We start from the raw sequence: 21779 nt of genomic DNA, 5'->3' as shown, positions 1-21779 counted from the left end.
GGGGATACCTATTATCTTGGATCAAAGTTATATTCCTCAGTAAATCTTCCAAGGTTCTCCATCTTCTCTTTCATTAGCACTTGCAAATGCATGTAATTTTTCTTCATTGTCTTCCACCTTCCACATGTATTTGTTTGAACATGTGCTCCCAGAACACCTGGGTCATGACATGTGTATGGTGAGCGCTTGCCACCTTAAACACATCTATTTAATACTCATAGCTTTTACTATTGTTATTTAAAGTACGAACTAGTATAGTCTCAAAGCGTGTGAGAAATATGACATCTCAGACATATCAAGATTGGCATATTACAGCAACCTGAGACAGCAAACTCCACAGGAGCAGGTACAGGGGGGCAACTGCTGAGCAAGTGGACCAGAGCCAGAGACTGCTGCCGTTAGGGGGTGAATCTGGGACCTTTGAGGGAGTAGACCTGAGCCAGGACCCATGCAGGTCTGGGACCTCCAGAGGAGCTAGGTCTGAGCCAGGACTTCTGTGAATCTCATAGAAGAGAAAGTGGGAAGTACACTTGAACTTACTGGCCCAGAAGACCACTTGCTAAATATAATCCCAGTAGCACAGACACTGAGAGAAACAATTAATAAACGAGACCTCCTGAAACTGAAAAGCTTCTGAAAAGCGAAGAACATGGTAAACAAGACAAAATGACAGCCTACAGAATGGGAAAAGAGTTTCACCAACCCTACATCAGACTGAGGTCTGATCTCTAAAATATGCAAAGAACTCAAGAGATTGGTCATCAAAAGAACAAATAATCCAATAAAAAATGGAGTACAGACCTAAACAGAGAACTCTCAACAGAGGAATCTAAAATGGCCGAAAGACACTTAAGGAAATGCTCAGCATCCTTAGCCATCAGAGACATGCAAATCAAAACAACTCTGAGATTCCAATTTACACCTGTAAGAATGGCCAAAATCAAAAACACTGATGACAACTTATGCTGGAGAGGCTGGAGAGGTTGTGGGGTAAAGGGATCACTCCTACATTGCTGGTGGTAATGCAAGCTGGTACAGCCCCTTTGGATATCAGTATGGAGATTTCTCAAAAAATTAGCAAACAACCTTCCTCAAGACCCAGCAATACCACTTTTGGATGCTCAATTGTGCCACAAGGACATGTGCTCCACTATTTTCATAGCAGCATTATTTGTCATAGCCAGGACCTGGAAACAGCCTAAATGCCCCTAGACTGAAGAATGGATAAGGAAAATGTGGTATATTTACACAGTGGAGTACTAGACAGCAGAAAAACAGCAACATCTTGAAATTTGTAGGCAAATGGATGGATCTAGAAAACATCATATTGAATGAGGTAACTCATACCCAGAAAGACAATTATTATATGTACTGACTCATAAGTGGTTTTTAAACATAAAGCAAAGAATACCAGTCCACAAATCACAATCCCAGAGAACCTAGACAACAATGACGACTCTAAGAGAGACATGGGAAGTAGAGAAAACAAGATCTCCTCAGTAAATTAGGAGCATTGGGGACTTTGGGGAGGGTTGAAGGGGAGAGGCGAGGCAGGGAGTGGAGCAGAGAAAAATGTAGAGCTCAATAAAAAATAAAATAAAAAAAATCGGCATATTTTTTTGTTTTTTTTTTTTCTTTTTTCTTTTTTTCGAGGCAGGGTTTCCCTGTAGTTTCTAAAGCCTGTCCTGGAACTAGCTCTTGTAGACCAGGCTGGCCTCGAACTCAGAGATCTGCCTGCCTCTGCCTCCCGAGTGCTGGGATTAAAGGCGCTTCAAGGCGTGCGCCACCACCGCCCGGCTAAGATAGGCATATTAACAAGACCTCAGTGATTCCTATGTACGTTTAGATCAGAGAATTGAAGACTCACCGGCGAGCTGCGCAGATGGTGGCGCGCCTCTGCTCTGAGGTGGTGAGAGAAGGCCCGACACCGGACGGTCCTCTCTCCTAGCTTTCTCTAATTCCCCGAACAGCGGCAGAGATTCTGAGCTTCTCACCTCAGCGGCCAATTAGTGGGAGTAGCCGCCTTCGAAGGCTCGGCCGTAGAACCACGGAGAGGACAACTGCGTGTCATCCCGCTGGAGATGAGCAGCTCTCAAAAAAGGCACAAACAACAGAAGAATGGATACAGTTTTATATGTTAAAAGAATGTTAAAAGGAAAATAAGGAAACTGGGAGTTTCAGCATGAATCCATCTAGATCTAGATCAAGTGGTAGTGGAGAAGAAACCCCATTTCAAGAAAATGAGAGACAATGGCAACAAGAGCGTCTCCACAGAGAAGAAGCCTATTATTAGTTTATTAATGAGCTCAATGATGAAGATTATCGGCTAATGAGAGACCATAACCTTTCAGGCACCCCTGGAGAAATAACATCAACGGAGCTACAGCAGCGCTAAGATAGAGCGAAGGAACAACTGGCATCCCAGCCTGGCTCGAGGAGTGGGACAAGTGACGGAGACTCAGAAAACCTTAGAGAAAATTCAGATGAAGATTCTCTGCTACGATGGTTGAACACTTTTTGGCGCACTGGAACTGTGACTCGAACTGGACAGAATGGAAACCAAAGTTGGACAGCTGACAGGGAGGAGTTCAAGATGGATTCCAAAAGGAAAACATGATCTCTGCTCTGCATAAACATCAGGGCTATCTGTGGTGGTTGAAGAAGCACATTGAGAAGCTGTGAATGAGCCAGGAATCACAGAGCAAAATAGAACACATTCAGGACAGTAGTATTTTATATATGCAAAACACCTTTGTCTTCATATGTCGTGAATTCTTTATATATACATCTTCATTAGCATTGGGTAGTGACACTAGTCTACCTGTTCCTGCAATAAAGCCATTTCAGAGTAAAAAAAAGATCAGAGAATTGAATGGAGATGATGATCATGATGTCATGATTCAGGTAAAGGCATTACTGGGTGATTGGCTGAATTTGCATGTGTAAACTGCCCTCACTGATTGTATGACCTTGAATAAACTTGAATAAACTTGTAAAATTCCTGTAGCCTATATATACATACACATACATGTATACATACACACATATACATACATACACACATATAGGCATGGGCCAAGCAGTATATATACATTATTATTAATTATATAAATACATTTGAGATCATGATAAATAACTGGGAGATGAGAACCCCAAGACAGCACAGTGCTGACCCACTGGGATGCACATGCAATGGCTGACACATTGTGGTAGCTGGCACAGCTGTGATTCAAGCTCACTCACTTCTGTTTGGTAATAAAGGCCATTTTACCTGCTTGCTTCCCCACTATGCCTGTGCCGCATTGTTGGACTTGATCACATATTATTGTGAAGCTCAAATGAAATTTAAGTTGTTCTGGGCTCGGGGCTCTGCAAAGCTGTGTACAAATGTTATTAGTTACTAATAGGTTCGCCAGCTCCAATTGTTCTCTAATTGCCTTAAGTGTTTTACTTTGTTTCCTCGCTGCTAATAGCAGCTTTCTTTGTTGCCAGAGCACTGGAGGAATTTGAGGTGCTGCTTTTTAGTGCAAACAAGAAATATGAAATATGCACCGAATGTACATGCAGATGCTTGCTGCTGGCTGATTAGTGATGAGCCGGAGATGGAATGAAAGGAGACAGAGAATCGGGGAGAGGAAGATAAATTGGCCTTTGATTTATCTGGGGGACAGGAATGTGTGAAAGGAAATTGATTAGAAGTAGGACCAGGGAAGGAAAAAGATGAACCCGAAGTGTTTTGGATTACTCAAGGAGGAAGTTGCAATTCTTGAGAATGATTTACGCAAAAAAAAAAAAAAAAAAAAAAAAAAAAAAAAAAAAAAGTCTAGGAAAGGAATGGGTTTGGGGGTTTTAGATGCGGCTTTCTCTAAGGTGTGAGAAGAACACACTGCCCCCTCCCACCCCCCCCCCCGATACACAATAAGTTGAACTTTCTTGAGCCATGCCGTTTACATATAAATATATTATTCACCCATCACTGATGCAGTGGGGATTTTAAAATGTGGAAAAATTATGTGATCAAAGTATGATCTTAACACATAAAAATCAGAGAATCTAAGCATTGCTTTCAAAGGATGATTTTAATTTGAAATCCCTCCCAAAGCATCTCCTCTGATGTTAGACCTTCCCAGTAGAAAGGAGTGGCCACCGCCTGTGGAGGATACAGCTCTCAGAAGAGGACTGACTTTTACATTCTTTACCATACCTTCTGAAGGTCACTGCACTGTTCTCAGTCATAGAAAGGAAAGGAAGGTGTGTGTGTGTGTGTGTGCGTGTGTGTGTGTGTGTGTGTGTGTAAAACCTGGGAAAAGAGATGTCAACCAGCTAGAGATGTCCAAATCCTGAAAGACCTTTGTCCCAATCCAAGCATTGCATATAAAAAAAAAGATAAGAAATTAAGAACTAGATAGTGGCTTAAGAACTAGATACTGGGAAAGAGTCTAATGACAGGACATAGTGAAGCCCCATGGAACTAAGGGGTTTATGGTTTTTCTAACCGGATCAAATGGCCTCACATCTACATCATGTGCCTATAATTTGAATACTGGTAAACCAACAGTATGATTAGATTTTCACACAGCCTATAACTAGTTAAAGAATATCCTGTGACTAAAGAGAAGTCAGGGCAGACCTTACTTGTTCCAAAGTTTACAGAAAAAAAATAGCATCCCACACTATGGTTTGGGAATTCAGTCTCCTACTAGGATAATAATCACTAGTGGTAAAGTTCGGGACAACCGAAATATAATTAGAAACTCACTGATATAAGGTGAAAACGTTCTTAGTCAAGTTCCACACTTTGATATTTAATTGCAGAATGCTCTGTAAATGTATTTAACCTTCCTCTGTGAAATAGAATAATAATAGAGCTCACGGTTGTACACTTGTTAGGTACAGTAATATATTAAAAGATGTTTATATCTGTTGGCTTGACTGTTTTTACATTTGACGTAGCAGACACAGAAACTTACAACATTAGTAATAATAATTGCTATGTAGCACATTCTTACTGAGGATCTTGTAAACATTGTCTAATACTTAGGCTATCTTTTTCATGTAGATAATATTTTTGTTCATACTTTACAGATGAATATACTAAGGCTTAAATAAATTAACAGTTTGACCCAAGGTAGCATAGCTTCCATATGGTAGAACCACGACTTGAATTTCTGTATGGTTATGTCTCTCTAAAGCCTGTATCATTTTGAATTTTCAGTGTTACCAGCACAGGAGACAATTGATCAGAATTCTTAAGAACATTTGATTAGGTTTATCACAGTCTGACTGAGCAATAGAACTACTGGTGGGTAGAGGCTTATGCGGTAAAAATTCACCAGCCAGTATCCTTGGGAGCTCAGTTAAGGTTGTATTTTAGATAAACAAAGAATAATTTTCCACATGCACATACTCCATTCAGCAATTAGCACATGCAGGTACCACCAGTTATTTGTTCTGTTTTCTGCCTACAAAGCATGGCAACAACAACAACAACAACAACAATAATAATAATAATAATAATAATAATAACTGAACTCAAAATGCTCTAGAGTCCATGGGAACCTAAACCTGGGCTACCAGCCTAGGGTTTGGCTAGAATCTGAGCAGTGACTCTGGAAGAAAGGGAGAGGAAGGTCAATGAGCTACGCTGGGACAAGGCTGAATTGGCCTCAAGACATCTTTATTTTTGGCCCAGTTCCACCCTGCTTGGATGGGCTGCCAGCATCCTCTGCCTGGGGTCACGAGGTACCCACTGTCCTCCCAGGTCTTACAGCCTTACCTCTTGTAACTGGGCGTGTGAGCAGAGGGCAGCAGAGGCATTGCTGCCTAAAGGGCCGCTCTCACCAGGAAACAAAGGTTGGGACAGAGAAGAGGTCCCCAAACTGAGACTGGCCCCCAACTATCTGTAGGAGAAAGGGTACAGGGACAATTTGCATGTGAAAACTGAAAACCAATTCATCCAGAGCCAATTTCAGCTCAGACCAGGGGGAAATTGCTGTTCCAATTGTTATTTCCATTGCCAAGTTTATTGACAAAAAAATGAAATAAAAAAGCCTCTTTGTTTTATGAATTTGTTGTCAATTACAAGAAAAATAAATAAATAAAAAGATAGATAGGGGGATTTGTCCTCCTCAGTTGGTGGCATACTGGGTTTTGACAAGTCTTTTATAAATATGAAAGTGTGTATCCTTGAGCCAAGATACAGCCTCCCTCCATGGAGGGTAGCATGGCTCTGGGCCTTTGGATGGAATATTTCATCAGCGACATCTTTGCTTCTCCCGAGAGACTTGTCTCCATTTCATAAGTCAGGAAAGTAGGAGCCTGGTATGGGAAATGACTTTTCCAAGGGTAAAGACAGACAAAGGTGCTAGCTTCTGACTGAGCAGAATTTCAAACCCTTTTATAGCTGACTGAGATCTTTCTTCTCACAGAATCCACAAGCTCCTCTCCTACATGAAGCAGGAAGCCCACGCTGCAGAACCTTTCTGAAAATACTGGCCCCTTCCTTCTCTCTTCCTTACACAGTTACAGTTTCCTTCTGCCGTGTTAAGTCTGCTCCCTTCATGGGTCCCTGACTCTTCCTGTCCTGTCTCACTAGGGTCTGCAATCCTCCACCACGTCCCTACTTCTGCACTGGGTAGTGATTGTCAGTTGTGGGCTCTTACAAGAACCCAGAAGCCCTCCCACAACTGCCTCTGACATGGAAATAGAGGAGCAATTGAGTAGTAACTCGTGTGGCGCTGCATGATAGAACAAAACGCTCTACTGAGGAATTGATTCACAACTGTCCTACATGGCTTCTACGTGTGAGCTTGCTCACGACATCTGGAGCGGCAGCTACTTGGAAACGCTTGGCCGTCAGCATGCTGTCTGCCATGCTGGCTGAAGTTGAAGCCTCAGGAGCAGAAGGACAAGGGGAGTTGTGGAGTACGGCTTACTCTGTCAATGACAACTGGAGACACACACACACACACACACACACACACACACACACACACATTTCTTATCCCTAAGTGACCTCTGTGCCTGAGTAGCTCACTCATGCCTGCTCTGCTCCTACCAATCCTGCTTGTGACTAAAACTCCCGTCCCTTCCAGAGGCAAGAGGCATCAGCAGGGATGTGGCTGCCTCCCATCTGTTTGACAACAATGTGAGAGCTCCGAGTTTGTGCTCCTGGAGGGAAAAGTGCCTTGGGCTGAGAAGAGCTGAGAAGGGGCAGCTTGGGGCAGCCCACAGGCTGTGTCAGGACATGTTCCAGCAGGCTGCCAAGACGGTGGAAACATGCAGAAAGAGCAGGAGAAATCCAAGCCACCACCTGCCGACGTGGGGACTGTTACTAACGGGCCATCTTTTGGCAGATGTTCACTATTTGAGGAGGTGGGGGAGGGACCGTTGCTGGCAGTGATTGCGTAGGAAGCAGCTGGTAAGGTGCAATTCTCCCATCGGCGAGGGAATTCCCAGGCTTGATGCAGCTTTGCTGGAACCGTAAGTATGTGCTGAATGAAATGATTCCTTAGCTACTCAGGAAAATTGCACAATGCCTTTAGGGACAGGAGGCTGCACACCAACAGGGAGTGTTTCACCTTTACTTTCTCTGGGGCTGTTGGCTCACACATGCCCAAACAGCTGAGTCCCTGGACATAGGCCAAACCTATTTATTCAGCCTTGGGCATGGTAGCAGTGGCTGTCATTGGAAACTCCCCCTTTGCCTTTCATCTTAGGTTTCCGATTTGCAGAATGGGGAGAACAATGTGAGCTTCTTGTCTTAGTTCATTTGGGTTACTCTAAGAAAATCCCTTAGACTAGGTAGCTTACAAAGCAATGGAGTTAATTTCTTACAGTTCTGGAGGCTGAAAAGTTCACAACCAAGGTTCTGACAGGCACAGTGTCTAGAGAAGATCCAGTTCCCAAGTCACCTGTGGACTTCACTGCCCTGTGTTACCTATGATGGAAAAGATGGCCTTCTTTGTACAGACACTAATCCCTTTTATGAAGTCTCTCTCTTCAGTCCCAGTCATTTGTCAGGAGCTCCATTTGCTCACGTCATCTCCATGAGACTCACACTTTTGTTTGGTACCCAAGAGAGTGTCCTGGGAGCAGAGATTAAAGATCTAGAAAGTTGCCTTAATCTTGCCGTGTACCCGAGTAAGTTTGGTCTCTGTGTTTCTGTGTGGAACTGATCAAAGTGGCAATGAGAAAGGCAGACAGGAGCCCTTTCCTCCCCACCATAACTTAAAGATGCCACCGAGAATGTGATCCTTCCATGAATATGTCATTTATAAGAGGTTTTAAAATTAGAGGTAAAAACAAACACTAGACAAAACACAGGTTGTACTATTTTCAAAAAAAGAACAAAGAGGTAGACATTCATCCCAGGGCTCTCCCATTACTGACTGTCATGTGGCTTATATCTTTTTCCTCACAGGAGAATATCTGATGTGAATATATACACTGACAATCAGAGCAGACAAACAGGTTCTCAAGTTAACATTCTCTGCAGGGAAGTCTTGTGCTACTAATACCAAATCATGGCAGGATGGGTGGATTCTGGCTTTGGGCGCCCTATCACTGTCTTAGAATGAGCTGGCCCAATTTCTTCTTCACAACAGTTTCACATGTTGCCTTCAGAGTCTGTAAATTTTCTCACTGTCTATGGATATATTTATTTTGATTTGATAAATAAAATTATGTGTATGTGTGATGCCTTGAAGCACATGTACGTTGTAAAATGGTTAAATATGGTTAATAAACTGATGCATCATCTCATGTAGTTATTTCTGTGGTGAGCACCACTGACTTCCATTACTCCAGTTCCCCAAGAATAGGATATATTGCCAGTGACAATAGCTACCATTCTACACTACACATTGCACTTATTCCTCCCACGTCAGGGGCGTTTTGTGCCCTTTGAGGAACACCTCCCCACTTTCTCTGGCTCTGGTAGCCACCATGCCACCTCTGCCTCTGTGCTCAACTTTCCTTAGCTTTTGCCTATGCGAGATCATATTTTTTCCAATCTGGTCTCTTTTACTTGATATGATATTCTATAGCTTCATTCATATCTTCCACAAATGACAAGATTGCCTTATATTTTAGGCTAAATAATATCTACATTATTCCCTGTGTGTTCCTTTTTGCACACATACATTTTTAATTTCTTCTTTTCCTATACATCAGTTGGTGGACACTTTGTGTGGCTGGACTATCTGCAATGAGCAGACTGGCACAAGGCATGTCTTCAACATATCAATTTTGTTCCCTTCTCTGTCTACCCAGTAGTGGGATTTCTGGGTCATATGCCAGAACCAGACTTGAGAATTTGATGAATCTCTGTCCTTTCTTCTCCATGTACTGATTTATATTCTCAACAATAAGGGTGCCCTTTACACTACATCTTTCCCAACATTTGTTAGCTTTTGAATTTTCATCAAAACAGGCCAGTAAGGAACGATGAGCATAGAAAGACCCAGAAAGCAGTTTCAACTCCAAACCCCGATCTGTTCACCAACAGTGTGACTAGAAACAAAATTTCCCTCTCTGAACCCTTTTGCCTGTTGCAGTGGAATGAGAATCCCAACATCACGGGAAGGGCAAGAATGCCACACGGTGTCCTTTGCTCGGCACGTGCCAGGCACTGAGTAATCCTGTGCCTGTAATCCCAGCAGTAATTGGCACCTTTCCATTAAAGGGTAGAGAGAAAGAACCTGGAAACATAAGCTAATTTTCTATTTAGTTTTGCAAAAGTAGATAGTTGTTTTTAGCCCTGCCATGCCTGAATTGCAGCCTGAGAAAGTTAGTACATTTGCTGAAGAAGCTAAAATTAATACATCTGCCCCCATTGGGCACCTGGGACATGGAAAAGAATTTATTCGATAAGAATCAGCCTTCAAATGAAAAGTCAAATGTTTGGAGAAACCTATGAGTTATGAAATCTGAGACACAGTTTTTGGGACGTAAAGATTACATAAATATGAAAATGGTTTTTACGTCCTTTAAAAATATTTGGAAATTCCTCATAAAGACACTTAAGCTAGAAGAGTATAATCCTATCTCATCAAATACCAAGTGAAGGGAGAAAAGGGCTTATGCGGTATATTTGCTAATATGATAGACTCTTTTTCGGAATGAGTCAAGATAAGTGGGTGACTTCAGGCTCAGAAGCATGTGGTGATGTAGATCATCATTCAAGAGGAAGCGTTTCACTGGATGCTGTTTCTTTTGAATCTTGACATGTCTGAATGTATTGACTAACTATTCAAAGCAAAAATAAATAAAATTAAACCTTAAAATAGAAATTGTATCTAGTGAAAATCAATGCAGTTTCTACTCATTTCTGAGAACTTATTTAAATATGTGCAAAGCTATGCCATGCTGAAAGTACTTCAAAAATGTAACGTCGACTCAAGTTAATACCCTAAGAAAGTCTTTTTATTATAATCATTACTATGCAGTCACACCAGCCATTTGACTCCCGGGGGGGAGGGGCATTACCTGGGTGGATTTGGTGTGTTTATTTGGGTAGTAGCTCACATGGCTAGAGCTCAACTCTAAGGAGGCTAAGCTCTGAAATATGTCCCACAGTTGATAAGATAGCATCTTTCTGTTCGAGGGCACCCCAAGATTAGATCCCTATAAGTTCATTTCTGAGTAGGAAAACAGGTGGAACATCAGAGAGTTCTCAGGTAATGGTGATGTTTGATTAAGCAGGGAGATCAGTGGCAATGACAATGATGTAAAGAATTCAAGCTATATACCAAGTCAGTGTTCCTCTGTGGCAGAAGCAGTCTGACCAGGGGTGGGAGACACGGCAGGTTTTGTCAGCAATAAGCCATCCTCCGATTCTCTTTTCTGCCCAGAGTTTTTCCCCAGTCACATTCTTCAAATCTCAGATTTTGTGAGCAGAGCTGATGCAAACATGAAAGTAATTGGATGGGGCAGAGGCATGCCTAACATGCCGACAAGGGTTCAAACCCAGAACCTAAACACATCTCAGTGTCTTCAGACATTTACCTTTCTGCATTCATAGGCTAAGAGCTTGTGGTATTTTAAGCAGGAGAAGATCTTCAAAGAGTGGCAGGTGGTGAGGGGAATGCGGAGGAGAGAATGCAGCGGGGTATTTGTGTGCAAGGGATACACAACACAAAGGCATGGCCCTCTTTCTTAAGAGCTTAGCTAGTACTAAGGCTGGGAGTGGAATGAGTGGTGTTTTAATTCCTGCCGAACTGTAGATATGTCTTCTATAATTTCCTACATAAGATTCCCAGGCCTCCATGGTGTCAGCTAGGTTGGAGTAATAGTTTTAATAACATGCATTTGTGGAACGTTCTATATTTTTAACCTAGGTCCCATGCTAATTGTTCTAACCAATAGACAAAACAAACTGGTGGGACAATCGTATCTCCATTTTTTACATGAAGAGATTGGATCTAGCCTCAAGTGTCTCCCTCAACATTACATACTGAGAGTCTTATGACTTCTCATCCATGAATAACATTTTTGGGATGTGCGGTGTTTATGTTTCCAGGTCTGATTTAAAAAGTAGAGGGGCTTAATGTTGGAAGGGACTTTTTCACAAATTGAATCATATGCCTTGAAGAAAGTTTTCACTGCCGCTCACACTGAAGCCAGTGCTGAAGCCGGTCCTCATGCCATCCAAAGCCAGTGCTAATAGCTACCTGTTAATTTCATTGGTGCTTACCTAGCAGGAAGTTATTGGCAAATATCATGTGTTTACCCAGTAATTACACACCCATGCAGATTACTCACTAATTATGCTCAGCAGGTGCAAAAGTCATTAGCACAACACAACTCTGGCACTGGGGGTAAAAAAAAAATAAAAGAAGGTAAACCATTCTGTATTGGTTTACAGTAATTCTGTATCATCTGGTAATTGTATATTATTCCCCATATCTGGGCTTATTTTGCTTCAAAACAATAATGAAGTTCTATCAAGCATCTACAGAAGAACACTTGCTACGATAAGCCAAGAGCAACACCAGGCACATGGCGGCATAACTGTTCCCCTTTGCTCTGCATGAAGTCTGGGAATAGCCACACTTGGAGAGATTCTTGGAGGTCTTAAGCCAGACCTACTGGCAGAAGAGCTTGCTCTGAACTGCCAGTGTGCTGTTTACCGAGTATGTCTACCATGAGCAAAGTTAAAATCCTAGACCAGCCTTCCCAACTCCCAGCATGTTCCTGAGCTGCTGTGTGTTCAGGGAATTAAAACTAATTTTAATATTAGCCCTAAGCAAAGAATAATTAGAAAGATAAATCTTTGCAACTCTCTCCTGCTAGGCCTCTCCACCACCACCTCCGCCCCATCCCACCTTCTCCCATAATGTGTTAGAAAGCCAGATATGAATGCCTTGAAGATTGTTTGTGACAACGCTAAACACATTTGTTCAGCTAATTAGAAGCTGATTCTGGTGTCAAGCAACCACCAGAAGGGTGACACTCTTAGCTGATGCTAAGAGAAGGGGGCAGCTCCTTCTAATCTGCCCCTGCTTGTTTCTGCAGACTAAATACAAGTCCCTCCTTCGTTCATAAGCAGTCCCTGACTTGCATGACCGTGAGAACATACAAAGCCAACGATAAGACAGTCCTTCACTGACTAATGCTCCCATTGCTTCAACGACCCATCGTCATCTCTAGAAGTAACTGCCAATCTCAAGGAGCTTTAAGCTGTCCGTCAGGTAAGAAGACAAGTGTCAGGAGTGGAGCAAAGAGGGACCATGGAGGCAGTATGGTGGACATTCCTAAAGGCAGAGAAGAGGTCTGCAGTCGACCAGGGACTGTGTTCCTATCTAACCATCTCCAACTATAGGTTATGGTGATGTTTTATTAAGAGGGGGTATTAGTGAGAACTTAGTTAAATGAGTAGGCAGGAAGGTAGAGATGGGCTTTTAGCCGTCGACATAAGAAGTTTGAGATTTTGTTGAATCTTGCCCTGTGCATTGGATCACTTGGAACCTTCTTTTTCACGGTTGGAACTGAGCTCAACTCACAACAGGCTCTTTTAGTTCCTACTTCGTGTTCTTTAAGGAATCAGTGGACAATCAGCACAGTCTTGCCTTCCAGTTCACTTGGCTCCCTGATCCTCCTTCAGTCTTATGGACGGCTTTCTCCTCTTCAAAGCGCTAAGCTCTCCACTGTCAGGCTCATGCTCACAGGCTCTGCAGCTGATGCTGGAGAGAAAGGAAAAGACAAAACAAGAGCAAACAGCGGACAAGCCTGCAGCCACAGGACATGTTGTGACAGGTAGGGCCATCTGCTGCCTCCCGGGTCAGACATAAAAGGACCGTGTCAAAATTTGCTGCAGACTCTGACCCCCATTTCTCCTAGCTCCAGTGTCTCCGTGTCCTCAAGCCTCATGCCCAGCTATTGTGCTTCTGTGCGGACACCTCATGAGCTATTGACAGCAGAGCAGAATCCAGAGCCTTCTGTTCCTCACTTATTTCCCACAGCTTTCCTACCCTACAACTGTCATCTTTGGCTTTCTTTTTAGGAGTCTGCTCTTTATTTTGCAAGGTGTTAAAAATGGGGAGGAGAGGGTGGGCGGGTGGCTCTCAGCTCAATTAAGGAACTATGAAGCAGGCTCGCTCCTTGTGGCAACACCTACCCATTCTCAGCCTTGTCCCAAGTTCAAGTTCTAAACCTGGAGAGCATGGCCAATCCAAGCCAACCTTCTCCTTGGCTTGCTCTTGGTGTTCAGCCCCAGGCTTTTTGTCCTGGGACTCTCTGTTATCTGCAATGTTTCTGATCTGTATGCAACATTCTGAAGATGTGCAGGAACTCTCTGACTCCATGGTCCTAGAGATGGAGCCTTTGGTGTCTCAGACAAGGAACTCTGCACAGGGCATGCCTGCACACAAGCTGGAGGCAGAAGGAGGGGTGCATATAAACACTTTTATGCCAGCTCGCTGAGCTTCAAGCACTTCCAAAGTATTTGCAAGTATGATGTGTAGATTCATTCATTCCTTGTGCTTTTTACATGCTTTCCTTGCCTTGAATGTCTTTTTCCATTTTCTTTTAATGGTGAAGAAATCTCGGTCCTCATTCATGGATCAGCTTCACTGTTAAATCTATTTTTGGACACTTTCTCCTATGACCTCAGTTGGCTCAATTCTTCCCTGTGATTCTCTGTTGTCCTTAGCCACGGATGAAACAATAGCAGGGTGATTATTCTGTGAATTTTCAGGCTTCTTTGAAGATCTGAGACCCATTTCTTTTAACATCATTAACACTAAGGTTCATAGCAAGACATCGAGGAAGCTTGAGTATACCCATCTCCTATAGTAAGCCAAATTCTTCCCATTTATCAGAGCAGCCATACCATTCCTAAGTAATACAGGCATCACTTGGGAAAGGACTGGAATCTGATAGGATCCACTATGTATCAAATGCTGCCACCTGTTTCTTACTTTTTCCTTTTGGGTGCTGTAGAGGCACGTGCTCAGTCTGTGCTCTACTGCTAGGAGATGAGGAAAGGCGTAGGCAAGTGAGGGTGGCTTAGATGACAGATTTCAGAATCCCATGCAAAGCTCTGCTCCTCTGGCTATAAATCACATGCATTCCCCAGGCTCTGTGGCTTGCCTGTGGCTGCCGTGAGAAAGTTTTGTTCTGTTGCGCGTGCGAGTGTACGTGTGCGTGTGCGTGTGCGTGTGTGTGTGTGTGTGTGTGTGTGTGTGTGTGTGTGTGTTAGGAGCAGCACTGGAGGGAGTCTTGTTTTCCAGGAGTACCCTTTCAGATTTTTCTGCTACTTTCCATCCTCGAGGGGGAATTTGTCCCTCTCCTGTGCAGAGGCAGCCTGACCCGGAGGGGTCGAAGCAAGTCTGTTTTCTTCACGTGTTATCTCTTCTAAGTGTTTGATTTCACCCAACAGTTTCAGACTAAGTTTCAGCCTCCCCATGGTGTGTCATCTTCGGTTTTCTGAGAGAGCTTGCAATCTGTTCCACAGGACAAGTCCTCCTGGCTTGGATGACACCGTGTGCGCATTTCAGTAGGGAGCATTCACAATGGCTGCCTGAAAACAGCTTCATTTTCCAAGCACTTCTGAGCCGGCCCACCGCTCTTCTCTCTTGTTAAAATGGCACTTGCTTGGCTTTTCGGCCATACAAAGGTTTGATACGATCTATTATGGGATGCTTTAATTACTGTTGTTTATTTATTATGATTGCATTTGAATGGCCACTGAGAGCCAACGGTGACTTGGCAAAGGGCATCCCAATAGTGTTAGCGGAAAGGCAGCAGGCCTGCATTGCAAAGTGGAAGCTGTGGAGTAGCCCGAGGCAAGGGACCATGCTCTGGACCACCGTGACTGGCTTGTTCAGTCATATCTTTGTTAAGAGAAGGGGCTCTAGAATGGAAGCTGCTTAAGAACCTTCTCAAGTGTTTCAGAGCACTGGGTGGGGTTGGCTGAAGGAAAATATGCTGTACAAACTTCCTATACAAAAATAGCACCAGGCCCATTCCCTATATGCTCTCCAGCAATGATGCTGGCTAGGCTGGGATCCAGCTACACACCCAGTCGCCCAGTCCCCACTGTGATCATGGCCAAGGACCTGGTGAAGTGAGATGTCCCACCAAGGCATCGCTGTTCTCCACCGGACCACACATCTAAGCAGCCTTGACACATAGGACTCATGGACTGTAAAATTCAAGACTTTGCAAAAGTTTCTGTTAGAAATTAGATGGGCTGGGCTACCATGGTTCAGACACCATCAATGAGCCTAAAAGTCTTCAGCCCTACGCTGAGTACAGCTGCCCCAGCCCTTCTTTGGCTAATGAGGCTTGGGAGGAGGCAATATTAGCTGCATGGGATTTTAAGATCTAGTTTCTATCTTTGTAGAGCTCAGAGTCAAGTGGGGAGAGACAGGGCCGCAGAGAAGGCAGAAGCAACCCTTGATAAGTGTTCAGAATTTGACTGCACCCTCCTTGGTGCTCCGATAACACGATGCCATTAACAAATGGTCCATGATAATATTCTGAGGTAGAGAAACAAAATGTCAGTGCCTCCCCTGCTGTTGGAATCGTGTGTTTGTTATCAGAAAGGAAGAACTGACAATCAGCTCTTTGAGGGAGCAATAGCTCCATTTGTTCCCTGCTTCCCTGTTTCAGGGCTTGCTCGAGTCTCTCTTCCGTCAGAGAAGCCATAGCGTTTCTTGGTTCAGTGTTGCGGGCTTTGATGGAGCGATACTGTGGCGGGGTGGGGGAGGGGGGAGTAACTCTGCCACAAAGGAAGAACACATCACTGACAGAGAGGACGGTGAGGAGCAAAGACAGAGCAGCAGTCTTGGATGAGCAGATTGGCAGCTCTGGTTGGAAGAGAGCAGCCTCCGGGAAACGGGATTGGGCCTGGAGCAGAATGCTGGGGTGATGGGCGGGCGATGGGGAGAACAAGGGCAGGGTCTGCTCCATGGAGGAAGGGAGGAAGCTGGCCTTCTGTATGCAAAATGGCCAGGAGCCAGGCCAGCACGGGGAATCTTCAAGGGGATAAATACTCAGAGATTTCCAACCCTTTTGGGACAAGTGCCCGGGAAAAAGGCCAAGATTCCAGGGAACACAGCCAGGATGGGGTTATTATAATCCCCAGGAGGATTCATTTGCCAGCTACTAAAGCAAACGCAAGCAGCACCCTGAAATGGAGACTAGCTATTTTGGAGCAATTAGCCATTGGTGCCTGCTGCTGCCTTTGGAGAAAATCCAGTAGCCAGAGCGGGAGTGAGGAGAGCAGGAAGTCCAGTCAGCTGTGGGGAGACGACTTTCTCCTCCATACCTCTCCTCACCTGACACCTCCAGCAAATACAATGCTGCTTTGCAATGCCCTGGGCTTCCGCTCCTAGATGCCCTCAGGATGACAGGGAGCCACCGCAGGCCACACAGCTAGAGAAGACTCCAGAGCGGCCACACACAGGAGGTCCAGGCCAAGCCAAGCCAGATGACTCTCTCCTTCAGTATTCGACCCCATCTGGGGGATGCTTTAGGCCATCTGCCTTTGGGGGACGGGAAATCACCTGCTATTATAAAATTTTCTTGTATATGTGCATTTTTTTTTCTGGTGACAAGTTCTAAATAGTTATGAGAATTTTGAGGGTCTACAACTTTTAGTTTTCTGTGGCTTTGTTTTATTTTTTTAATTATTGGTTTGTCCCATTCTTAGGTGCTTACCACCCTGTTCCTATTAGTGATATCAAAATGAATTTTATTTGCAGGGCTTCTTTAAAAGCAGTACAGTTAGAATCTTGAAGCTAGTTGGCAGTTGCGCACACCTGTAATTCCAGCACCGGGAGGCAGAGGCAGGTGGATCTCTGTGAGTTCAAGGCCAGTCTGGTCTACAAAGCAAGTTCCAGGACAGCCAGAGATGCTACACAGAGAAACTGGGTCTTGAAAAACCATAAAAAAAGAATCTTGACACTGCCAGGCTCTTCCCACGATGGTGATGCCACTCAGACTCCGCCCCCAACCAAGGCTGACATCTCGAGATGTTCTGGCTCAAAGTAAAGAAGGGATGCACTCCACTCCATGGTTTTCCAGGTATGTTGAGATGTAGCCACTGAGGTGGGTCCACACTTACTAGGCTGACCATGAACCTCAGCTGCCCTTTGAGGAGTCTCCATGGTCCTTCGCCAGAACTACATGAAGACGCGTACTTCAGGAAGCAGACCCAGCCAGCTCTGTGATGGATGTTGAAAGAGACTAGAAGGGAGGCGGTCTTGGGATTTCACAGGGAGGTTTTCAGGGCTTTACGTGGAAGTCTCCACTCCAGAGACCAAAGAAGAGGCAGAGCTCCTCTTGCTGGGAGTCAGATCCATAGGAGGAGGGAGACGTTCATCCTCAGGGTGGGTGCTGTGTGCTATGTGATAGGTGTTTCGGAATACTGTGAGGTCTCTCTGAGAAGAGAAAGACGGGTGTGAGAAAGGGAGAATGGCCTAGCTGTATCATTGTGCCGTGATTCCACAAGAAGCACTCTGTGGCCCCACCCGCCCAGTCAAGAGTAGGTGTGCATTTTATCACACTCCTGATTGTGCACTCGGTGGCCCCACCCGCCCAGTCATGCGTAGGTGTGTATTTCTTCACGCTCCTGATTGGGCTTCCTGAGGACTCCCGAGAGGTGGGTATTTCTGAAGTACATATGTGGTGGTTTGAAAGAAAATGGCTCCCAAAGTGAGCAGCACTATTAGAAGGTGCGGCTTTATTGGAGTAGGTATGGCCTTAGGGCTTTGAGGGCTCATATATGTTCAAGCCACGCCCATTGTCTCATACCCCTTCCTGTTGCCTGCAAGATAAGATGTAGGACACTTGGCTACATCTCTAGCACCATGTCTGCCTGCACACCACCATGTCGCTCCATATGACAACAGACTAAAAACATCTGAAGATGTGAGCCACCCCAATGAAATGTTTTTCCTTTCTAAGCGTTACCAAGGTCATGGTGTCTCTTCACAGCAATAGAAACCCTAAGACAACGTTGCTCTTGGGAGACAACACCAGTTTGTTTTAAACGTGTTTCCTCCAAACTCTGACTGAGCTGAGACCTCTGGCTGGGGGTGTTCACCCTCCAGAGAGGTCCCCTATTCTGAGAGTCAGGAAATGATCCGCCATTCCTACACACATCCTGCCGTGTTGTCCTTTTCTTTGGGGAGTCATTGAACCTAGAAACTCACAAAGAAGTGCTTTATTATTGTGCTCCACCCTACATTGTCCCTCCGCTCATGGTTGTGTGTGAACCTTGCTCCCCTCCATCCTCTGCGCCTAGGGGCTGGTTTGTGTGCTGGATCCCTGCATACAATGTACCTGACATAGGTCCCTTGAGTCTATCACAGAATGGGTATCACTGGACTAAGTCAGTGACTACTTAGTATCACTCTCTTTCCCAATGTTCTGCTCTTTCCATAGACATTCAGCAATTGTACAGAGAAGACAGAGACTGGTGCTCATAGTCTGTGCAAGGAACAGTCAGGGTCGTGCCGTTCTGTGCTCTGAAATTGAGAAGCCTATCACATCAAGTGATTTCGGGGTTATCTATTTGCTAGTTACAGATGGGGATATGCTTATTCCTCCCTAAGGTCGCCTCCGGTACTTTCTCTGCCAAATTCCTAATCAGAATAAGACTCTGGCCTCAGATCATGCCCAAGACTAACTATCACCTATTGATGCTGGGGCTGCATAGTTAGATGTCAAAGTTATCCTGTTCACCCACGTTTAAGTGCCAGATGCTAGCCGGTCAGTGGAGGGATGGGTTGGCTCAGGCCAGCCCTGAGAACCCAGGCTTCCTGCCTGCACTGCCTCAATCCGCCAGCAGGGGGCGTCTACTAATGAGAGGGGACTTGTTGGCAGGCTCAGCTGAGCCCTGCAGCTCCCAGGGCCAGGTGCTGACAGCGCGCAGGACCAGAGCCAGAGGGGAAGGACTCTGATCCAGAGAGGAGTCTGGCGCGCCACAAAGAGGCCTGCGAGGTTGACAGGAAGTTGGTAGCTAGCACAGGAGCAATCTGCCGCCCTCGCTAGTTGGGGGTGGGGAGGCTGGCTTACTACTGATGCTTTCCGGTTACATCTGAACATCTCGATTTGCTGCTAATTGAGCAGCCTGACACCAGCAACGTCATGTGATCCTTAGCCTAGATCAGAGACTCTGCTCCCCTGGCTCACTGGAAAGCCAGGAGGACCAACTGCAAGCTGGTGGTGCCAAAGAGAGCTGCCTGGGCAGGGCCTCCAGTGAGTGGAAATCCGAGGCCTTGGCGGCTGGCCTGAATAAGGCTTGGCTCTCTGCTGGGTTCCACGGGAGCGCTCCAGCTGGCTGATCTGATCTTCTGAGACTCAATGATGATCAGGGCATCAGCCAGGTGCCGCTTAGCCTAGGCTTGCTCCTAGGTTGTCTGGCCTAGTATCCGGGCGGTTTCACGGGTGGGCGTGGTTCCTCAGTTCATGAATGGTGAAGCTCAAGTCTCCAGGAGAGGTTGCCAGGTGACAGGTAAAAAGAGGTAAAACTGGGATGTGATTTCTGTGGCGTTTGACTATGGAGTCAGCTTGACAGCTTCTAACACAGTATTAAACTAAAAGAAACCACCCAACCTCCCCTCCCCCCATGCCCTTCTGTGTTTGCTTATTTAAACTTAGCCTAAGGTGCATCTCTGTAGTCCCAGGTGGCGGCATTTACCTCCTTTTAAGATTGAAAATATCCCATTGTGTGCAGGCACTGCGGTTTCTTCATCCACTCATCCATCCAGGTACTGACATTGTTTCTGTGTCGAGTCTGTTGAGGACGCCATTACTTGCCCCGGGAGGTCCTTATTTAAACTCTTGTAGGAGAAACCCTCAGGAAAGGGCTTCCAGGAGCACAGTATGGCTATGACTCCATTTAAATGAGGACTATCTGAAAGCGTCCTACACACAGAAGCAAAGAGCAGAATGGGGTTGCCAAGGCAGAGGGAGGACGCGGGACGGCTTCTGGTGCGCCTGCCGCCTGACGAATAAGCACTAGAGGTCGGCTGTGGCCCACGGCACCTTCAGATCATGGCGACATGTTCCACACTTGACAGTCAACTAAGAGGGTGATGCGTGCGGATTATCCTCACCACAACTGAGAGCAGTTTTAAAAAAGGAAAGACGGAAGGAAGGAGTAGAGGATGGCCCATCAGCCGTGCCATTCATAGATTTCCTTAAAGCTTTTTTTTTTTTTTCTAAATATAAGGAGGGAAGATTTAGAACCCCGGAGTAGTAATTATCTAGTACTCATCAGATGCTTCGAAGTCTAAAACCACACTTTTACATCTATTCCTTCTGGTGATCGTAGCTATTCTCATGAGGGAGGCGCTTTGCAACTTTGCAGAGGAATATAAGCTACAGCCTAAGGGTTAGGAGGCTCCTCGGGTGACCGGGATGTCCCAGGTCAGATCCAAGCATTAGGAGGCTCTCTGGGCGAGACAGCTGTATCCAAAGTCAAAGTCTCCTAAGCGCTCTCACAATACCAGATGGCACCATTTGCAATGGGTGCTGGGATGGGGCACCCATCGGATCTTGGGTTCTGCTTTGAAATTAAACCACTTGCTCCCCTAATTTGATCTGTCAGGAACTGGCAAGTCTGTTCCAGTCACTGTGCTTGCTGCTCTAGTGTCAATCTTCAAATCCATTTGTTCCATTATCTGATTAATCCAGTGGATTAAGGCAGTGTGTGGATGCTTTGATGTAGCTTGAGTCTCTCTCTCTCTCTCTCTCTCTCTCTCTCTCTCTCTCTCTCTCTCTCTCTCTCTCTCTCTCTCTTTCTCTCTCCCCCTTCCTTCTGGCAGTGCTGAGAACAGAGAGGCAGGGCACACAGGTGAGGCAGAGCTTGCATCCCTGCAGAAAAAAAGATGAGAAAGGCTGCAGAAGTGAAGGCAAAGGGCTAGAGTCTTTCACTTTTTTTTTTTACGTTCAGTTAAAAAAAAATCAATCCATGACCTTAAAGAAGTTTATGAATTCCTAGCTTAGGAATCAATGCACATTGATTTTTGTGCCTCTGCATGAGCTGCACATGTACACTATCAAGTGATGAAAGCTGTATTTTGTTGGGCTTCTAGTGAGGATAAGCAGGTGCCATTTCTACCGGATTGCTAAGAGTAGAAGTGGAAACAACAAGGAGGAAGGAATGAAGGAAAGGAGGGAGGGAGGGAGGGAAAGAGGGAGGAAGAAAAGAAGGAGGGAAGGAAGGAAGGAGGGAAGGAAGGAAGGAAGGAAGGAAGGAAGGAAGAAAAGAAGGAGGGAAGGAAGGAAGGAGGGAAGGAGGGAAGGAAGGAAGGAAGGAAAGG

The 21779-nt window shown here is 45.2% G+C and overlaps 1 pseudogene; it reads left to right on the top strand.

Moving 5' to 3' along the window:
* Positions 1 to 2020: 2020 nt before the first annotated feature.
* LOC119809301 lies at positions 2021 to 2617 on the top strand (annotated as a pseudogene).
* Positions 2618 to 21779: the final 19162 nt, after the last annotated feature.

The sequence above is a fragment of the Arvicola amphibius genome, chromosome 3 (genome assembly GCF_903992535.2).
Source record: "Arvicola amphibius chromosome 3, mArvAmp1.2, whole genome shotgun sequence".
Taxonomy (NCBI): domain Eukaryota; kingdom Metazoa; phylum Chordata; class Mammalia; order Rodentia; family Cricetidae; genus Arvicola; species Arvicola amphibius.
The sequence above is the reverse complement of the archived record's forward strand: the minus strand, read 5'-3'. Positions and strand labels throughout refer to the sequence as shown.